This window comes from Xenopus laevis, chromosome 7S (genome assembly GCF_017654675.1).
Source record: "Xenopus laevis strain J_2021 chromosome 7S, Xenopus_laevis_v10.1, whole genome shotgun sequence".
Taxonomy (NCBI): Eukaryota; Metazoa; Chordata; class Amphibia; order Anura; family Pipidae; genus Xenopus; species Xenopus laevis.
In genome coordinates this window covers 46276874-46285432 of record NC_054384.1, presented here as the reverse complement: position 1 = coordinate 46285432, position 8559 = coordinate 46276874, and the positions used below count along the sequence as shown (strand labels likewise).

The 8559-nt window shown below is 37.0% G+C and overlaps 1 long non-coding RNA gene across 1 annotated transcript in view; it reads left to right on the top strand.

Annotated features, from left to right (window-relative positions):
• Positions 1-8036, top strand: part of LOC121396332 — a 42436-nt gene extending 34400 nt beyond the window's left edge. The window contains exon 3 of the long non-coding RNA XR_005962986.1: positions 7867-8036. This is a non-coding gene — a long non-coding RNA (uncharacterized LOC121396332). The remainder of the gene's footprint in view (positions 1-7866) is intronic.
• The last annotated feature ends 523 nt before the right edge of the window (positions 8037-8559 follow it).

Below are 8559 nucleotides of genomic sequence, written 5' to 3'. Positions count from 1 at the left end.
CCAAAGAAATGCATTGTTCACTGTCCTGACTTTCGCCTGAGATTTCTATGGAGCTGAGCTGTTTGTACAAATGCACTGCTTTTATCAGCTGGTCTGGCATTGCACCCCAATCAGTGATAAAGAACTACTAACACATTTACAGATATTACAGTAAAAGTGTTTTCCTTTGTCACTTTACCTTTAAATAATGTCTGATTGCTCATAGATTAAAGAGAATCTGACAATTACAAATATGTCTTTATTATAATGCAATATTTTAATATTTGCCTGTAGGTTTGTAGTTTGTCTTATTTATTTATTGTCAGGGCTGCTCTGGCCATGAGGCAAGGTAAGAACCTTGCATCAGGCAGCATGGAGCAACCAGTTACCAGGGGCAGCAGCCCCTGAACACACAGTTTCTTATTGTTACTCCTAACAACTAAACAGGCACAGCATAGAACTGAACTGCCTTTGGCAGAAAGGTAAACAGGCAACTAGATAGATGAACTTAAGTATCAAGACTGCATTACAGTCAGGAAAAAGTGCAGAAGGAGCAGAAATTCAAGGGCACTGCTCAGGCCTGGACTGGTAATCTGTGGACTCTGTCAAAGGGGCTGCTATAAGATGCCATAGAGAGGTGCTATTTTCTGGACCTGTGAGGGGCTGTTTGGAGCTCTGTGTACTTTAAGGGACAGATTTATCAAGGGTCGAAGTGAAAATTCTAATTTTTAAATTCTAATTTTGAGGTAATTTTAGTGTACTTCAACTATGGAATAGTCCAAATTCAAATCAAATTTTAAAAAAATGAACATTCGAATATCGAAATTTATCATGTACTGTCTCTTTAAAAATTCAACTTCAACTATTCATCATCTAAAAAAACTTTCATCACCTTCGCCATTTAAAAGAACTCCCATCACCTCAAAATTCAACACTTGATAAATCTGCCCCTAAATGCCAGAGCCTATTTTAATTTTAGCCAAGACCTGACTTGCTACCATGAAGCAGCAACCTGAGACAGCAACACCCTCCGGAATGTCACTCCCAGTAACTTTAAGAGACAGAACTCGTTATTGAACTGGAAATTCAGTTTTTTCAGTGCAGAGAGCACAACTGCACTCTCTGCACTAGTGATGTGCTTGATCTGCTCTGATGGGGGGATGATGGGGCGATGGCATCAGGAAGTCCACCTCAGGGCAGCAAGGGTGCCCAAAATCATCCCTACATGATTCACATGCTGCTCAATTTGTAAAAAAGTTCTTGTGGTAGGAAAATAGGCTTTTAAATGCAAGTGTTCACATTCTGCACTCATCTGTATCAATATAGTGTCATGCCATTTTGTGCACATTGAAAAAATGCTGTCAAGCTGACCAACTACAGAAAGTCATGCCTATTCCTAGCCAGTGCTATATTGCATTCATCCAATTCATTATAGAACACTACTTTTATCATAACCTTTTTACAGGAATAAGTTTTACCTGCATTTTGCTTTAAAAGGTTAAAACTTGTAAATGGTTAACTTTTTTTGAACACCACCATGAAAGAGACTGGTGACTCTTCCAACATATTTGCATTGGCATGTTGGAAGAGACACCAGAACTGTAAAGGGGTAGCTCATTATTTTTCTGTAAACTTAGATTTCATAATGCTTGGTTTGTGAGTGTTGGCTGCATTAAGAAAATGCTCTGAGAGCTCTCTTTCAACAAATAGCTCAACCCAAAGGAATTACCAGTTATAATTGCTTCCCATGGTGCTCTATTCTCTTTCTGGCAAGGTTAAGATGAAAGCATCTGGGCCCTACCCAGCAGTCATTACACAGTTAACCAATGGTTTCACCACTTGGCGACCGTGCAGTCAAAAAGCTGGCGGAGAGCCTGTTGTTTACTGAAGCTCGATAAGAGGCATCTGCAACATTACGGAAAGCATATTGTAAGAGGCAACACATACAAATTAAACCTCTTGAGCTATGAGGAAATTGCAGGGGAAATGTATAACTCATTTAATTAAATTTGAAAGCAGTGAGCATTTGAGAATTAGACTTGTGCAAACAAAAAACTGGAAAAGGGTTCTCGGAATCTGCATTAAAAGGAAGACTATTTCTTATGTAAAAGGTGAATCATAGAGCATGGTTGTCATAAATAGATATTCCAAAGCCCAGCTGTAAATATGCAGCAGTTAAGCATTTAAATGTGTGGTTAGTGCAGGTGCAGAAAGCCAAACAGCTTCATTGTTGTTTTTTTGCATTGCTCAGAAGAGCACGGGTAATCCACAAGGATGCATCTTGCAAAAAGTTATGTGCTACATATATAATAAATAGTTTAAGGGCAATGGCTACAGGCCAATTTAGGTGTTTTTTTAGACTGCAGTGTTACCAACCAACAACTGCCTGACAAGCGCTTGCATGAATACTGTAACTAAAAAACATGTGCCTCCAAGCACTCAAACTTGGCTTCCATTTTTTTGCCCAAAGGCTTTCAAATTTAATTTGCAGATATCCTGTAAAGGATATATTGTACATGGATTTTTAATGAATATGTGTGCATACATTTTCCCTTTGCTGCAGGGCACACAATAAAGTATATAGTTCTTATGGCTATTAATATTGCAGATATGCATATGTGTTTTTCTTTTTTCAAGAAAATTACACTGCTATTTAATAGTTGAGTACAGACTAAATTATAAAGGTTAATGTGTGGTAAATAAGTGATGATCAATTGTGTTACTACAGATATATAGTAGATATATAAGGAAAACAAAAGTTAAATTGAAGCCTTGTTATAATATGGTTTACAGACATTACCAAATAAGAACCATAGCATAAGTGCAAGGGAATACACAGGTTGGGTTTGTCCAAAAAAGCAAAACCATTACGTTGCACTGATAAGCACTATTTTACGAATGGGGTGTGCACTAAAGGCTTTATAGTCAGCAATGCTTGGACACAGATTTTACATTGTTAAAATAATTTCATCATTAAGCATAATAGCTTATGTATATTCTGTGGTGTATTATTTTCGTTTTGCTCTTAGGTTATCCATTCCCCTTCTTCTCCATTTCCTCTGCAGTCTACCCTTCCTCTGTCTCCCTTTTATTTTACTGCTTCTCTTTCCCACCCCCTTACTTTCTGCAGAACTGTGTCCTGACCTTGCTGTTTCTATGCCCCATCCATCTTGAGCTGCTTAGCCATTTCGTTGGCTTCATACAGAGCAGATTAACACGATTCATCACTGCAATCATCTCAGATTCATCACCCTTTCCAATGGATGTTTTGACATCCAGTTAATTTTCTGCTGATGATTTATCAAATTATAATTACCGTGCTCTGAAGGACTCATTTATTATGTTGATACATGATAATGATGCCAAAGTGGATTGAATTTTAAGTAAGTTCTTTGCAATTATAACATATGCGTTATTGTGAGTAATGTTATACAATTTCGTTTTTACAGCCTGGAAACTCCTGGGACTCTCTTAATGTTATTATAATCAATGCAAAAAAGTTAGATTGGTAATTCAATTTTTTAGTACAAATTGTTTGGCTAGGGAGCAAGAAGCATGAAAAGTTCAATTAAATATTGAGCTCTGGTTTAGAGGTAGTCAGTAATTAAAGTTCACAATCATTTATTTTGAGGTGCATGAGAAACCCCCAAATCCAGAACATTATACCTTCTTTGCTTACATCCTAAAAACTTGTTCTGTATTTAACCCTTATGGCAAATTCATACCTTAAAATAAATTTTTGCTTTCTTCTTTGTTTAACCAAGTTACTAATGGTTTTCTAACTCACATAGGAACAGGTCGTTTGCAAAACTTTGTATGCCCCTCTCCCATACATAATGTCCACCCATGTATTTGTGCTATTTTTACATGGCTGATTTCTGATTTCACAATATACTGTATATTTAGGAAAGTTTTATTTCAGCAGGGAAGTCCCATAATCCATAAATATATTTTACATTAATGAGTGTAACAAATGAATTAATTATAAAAAAAAACACATAGCACTAGATGAGTTGAAAGGACTTGATGTTCTTTCTAGTCATCCCACATAAATGTAAACTGATTTTTTTTATTGTTCGCTACTATTAATTTATTTTAAATCTCTTTATTTTTTGTGTACCTTTGAATTAATTAGCCCAGAGTTGCAATTTAGAATGTAGTTGCATCTGTCACCATTTCTGTAAAGAATTGTTTTTCTGTTTTCAACTGTTACCTTTCATGTAAACCCTACTGCTTTAATACCTTTAAATACCCTTGATAAATAAATGGACAAAGGGGTGGCTTACAAATAAAACTGATGTTTTTTTTTAAACAAACGTAAAATATATTCTGTGTTCTATGTTCAGATGGAAGTTATTCATCTATCATCACTGTTTTCACTTTACACGATATCAAAATAAAATAAAGAATATACCCTTCTTCCATTTAATTATCTCTGCTTCTTCAGAATATCCACGAATGCCCTAGCCCATATTCTTTGCCCTTATCCTCTCATTTTAAACCATTGATCACAGTGATACTTTTTTTTTAAATTGTACTTTTATCAATCCAACCCTTAGTGGCTAAGGAATATATTAAAAGTGAGCTAGGCCACAAAAAGGGTGTTTCTTTGGCCTGCTACCTCATACATCAGCTCCTCATAGGCCTTTCGGTGACAATGAAAAGATTTCACAGTGCCTAGCAGTAGAAACTCATTCCTTCTCTCATTCATCATACTAAAGCCAGAAGCAATTCCACTGACCTCATCTGTAATGCCTGGCCGATCAGTGAAGATTTCTTAAAGGCAGCCATCATTATTGTTAGTTACAAGGAATAAGCCTGTGCTATTAGATAAGAAGCCTAAAAGAAAAATAAAATAGCCTTTCCTCTTATAGCTCCATGTTCTGATAATGAAAAAAAGCAGTAGAGGAAAGATTAACCATCATTTTCAAAAGTATTGTGGGATTAACAATATTAATGATTCATATTGTGTTTTGTAATTTATTGTGACTTTGATTGGTTAGGCGCAAGTTGATTAGTATACTATTCTAGTAAGACCTTACATATGTATTTTAAAGCTAAGAAGCAACCATGTATGCAAAGCTACTTAAAAATGAAATTGTGTTTTGCGCTGTTTTGTGTTTTAACATGCAGTTTCTGATATTTCTCACATGCTCCCCTATCCATGTCCCTAATGCACATTTAGTCCATCCAACATATTTTAATCCACAGGGACAGACTAACAAGTAGACCACATATGTAGTCCTGCAATTAGGATGCACCGAATCCAGGATTTGGTTCGGGATTTGGCCTTTTACAGCAGGTTTCGGATTCAGCTGAATCCTTCTGCTGTAAAATCCTAATTTGCATAAGCAAATTAGGGTCGGAAAGGGAAATCACGTCACAAAACAAGGAAGTAAAAAAAGTTTTCCCCTTCCCACCCCTAATTTGCATATGCAAATTAGGATTCTGATTCAGTTCAGTATTTGGCCAAATCCTTTGTGAAGAATTCGGGGGTTCAGTCGAATCCAAAATAGTGGATTTGGTGCATCCCTACTTGCAATTAATAAAATGTTTTGCTGTGGGTAAATCATGCGCATTATATATCCTCTTACCTGCTAGCATGTACCAGATAAACCCCCCTTACAGTCACCAGTTGTCTCAATGATTCGCCACTGGTGAAATGTCGCCGACGCCCATTAAAGTCTATGTCGGTCAATTTTTTATTTTACAAGTCTATTGGTGTCATTTCCACGGCGAAACAAGGCGAAAAAATTTACCCATCCCTACCAGTGAGAATATTCTTGAACTGAAAAGGTCCCCTAAACACATTAGATAAATCCCTATACATTACCCTATAAAAACTCTTACTGCATTCACCTTGAGACTGCAATGGATAAAAATTGGAATCACTCTTACTTAATTTGAATATCCTTTCTGTATGTACATTAGCATTTGGAGTGACTCCCATGTCAGCGACATCTTGATGTGATACACCATTTACAACTCCTGCCACTCTGCAATCTTTAAGGGCGAAGAATATTTTTAAGGTAGTGAACCTATTCAATTCAATATATAGTTGGAATCTATTTGGGGCAACCCGTGGAGCAAAAGACAACCCTTAGATAATAAGTTTTCTTTCACTTGTAGTTAGTGTCCTATCTGTTAAAGGGATACTGTCATTTTTTCAAAATGAATCAGCTAATAATGCTGCACTGAAATCCATTTCTCAAAAGAGCAAACAGATTTTTTTATATTCAATTTTGAAATCTGACATGGGGCTAGACATATTGTCAATTTCCCAGCTGCCCCAAGTCATGTGACTTGTGCTCTGATAAACTTCAATCACTCTTTACTGCTGTACTGCAAGTTAGAGTGGTATCACCCCCACCCCATTTCCCCCCAGCAGCCAAACAAAAGAATAATGGGAAGGTAACCAGATAGCAGCTCCCTAACACAAGATAACAGCTGCCTGGTAGATCTAAGAAAAGCACTCAATAGTAAAAACCCATGTCCCACTGAGACACATTCAGTTACATTGAGAAGGAAAAACAGCAGCCTGCCAGAAAACATTTCTCTCCTTAAGTGCAGGCACAAGTCACATGACTGGGGGCAGCTGGGAAATTGACAAAATGTCTAGCCCCATGTCAGATTTCAAAATTGAATATAAAAAAATCAGTTTGCTCTTTTGAGAAATTTCAGTGCAGAATTCTGCTGGAGTAGCACTATTAACTGATGAGTTTTGGAAAAAACATGTTTTCTGATGACAGGATCCCTTTAAATTAAATACATTTGTAAAATTATTTAATTTAGAATTGCACTTCTTTTTCTGAATCTGTCTCCCTGCTCTGGTTCCCTTGGTGACTGAGCCCACCTCTTTAATCCTTGCTGGACTGGGTGGGATTGAAAATCCCTATTGTTAATACCCTCAGCCTCATTGGGCTGTTGAGATAGAGTAGAGAAACGATTCATATTAGTTCAAGGAGTCCTTACATAATCACTCTCACTTACAAATGTGCGGGTTTTGGAATACTGACTTGTTAGAACTGGGTATCTTATTAGCATTTTTGCCCATAGGTCTCCTAGGAATAGCACCCAGGTCTACCTCACGTTGTAAAGGTGGAGACCGGGGAGAGACAGGCCACATCTGCCTCTAGGACTAAAATTAGCACGTTTTCTAACAGCAGTGCCTGCACCAACATTTACATCCCTATATGGTCTATAATTTCTCTTAGCAAAATTGTTCATATTAGATCTCATGGTATCCTCATTCACCTTTTGGCATTTGTTAAAACAACATCTAACCCCCGGTCCTCCAACTCGTTATCAGACTTAAAAATTTCTGTTTTTACAAACAATCAAATCAGATTCAAACCTCTTTAATGTGATAGAAATACTCTCATTTTGGTTATACATCTCATATGTCTGTAATGATTCCTGAATGGTCCTAATCTGTTCACTCAATACATCCAGCTGTTATTGTCTATATCCAATGATTAATTCCATTAGGGCAAAATAACAATTATTTAGAATATCTTCCCATTTAGTAGTAAATTCACTTTCACCCAGAGGGAATGAAGGGTTCTTAATGATCCTTAGACCCTTAAGAATCATGTTGTACTTTATATAATGTCTAAGTGAAGTAAAATCATTCCAATCTCTTGCCCCCTAAAACAATCTTCCAATTTCCTAAACAGTTGCACAGGGTCAGTAGTTACGCTAAGTACATATTCAGTTTGATTTATGTTTCATATCTTTGTGTCACTATTGTGTTTATAAAGCATATGCAGTGGTTGCTGGAATAAGTTCCTAACAACCACTTGTATCTCTATGAACCTGTGAGCTCTCATTGTTATATATATTTATTGATTGCCGGGATCAATTATGTCAACTATTTGTGTTTTATAGATGCTCCGTACAGTGACACTCCTATTCCCTATTGCCTCTTGAAACGCATTGGAAGTTAGGAGCAGTCAGCGTCTTCTCCTTTGAAATTTCTACTTCTTGTACTTTTATCCACTTTGTGAGTAGACATCTGTTTTTACTATTTATACAACATTAAAAGCTTTAATGCATGATTGTATCTTCTATTGTTTTCTCACACACTGACTGAATGGGTTGCCATTGCTGAAACACTGAGGGATCTAATTGTATTTTGAAAAGCGACTCTCAACATTGTGCTTGTGAGTATATAGGCGGGAAGGGGAGCACTGTGGTGAACCCTTACCTGATACATATTACTCACATTAATTAGATAAGATCTTGTGTGCTTCCTGCAATAAAGTTATATCAAAGTGTTTTTGAGTCTCTCCCACTCCACCAAGTTCTGAGTCTCTTATCCGATCGGATGTAACTCTTGTTTTGTAGTTTCTCAATATTGGTCGCAAGATTTTACAAAGGAGACAAATGTGCGTAACCGTGACACAAAGAAAAAAGCCCCTGTATGGTTCGTACTTACAGGATCCTTCTGGTCACAGTCGCAAGTATGTTACTCGCTGTCTACTTGCTGTCCGCACAATCTTACTCGTGGTTCTATTGCCGCTACTTGTTCCTCTCACCCGTGTCTGTCCTTCACTTCCTGTGATCAGAGGCATCCATAGC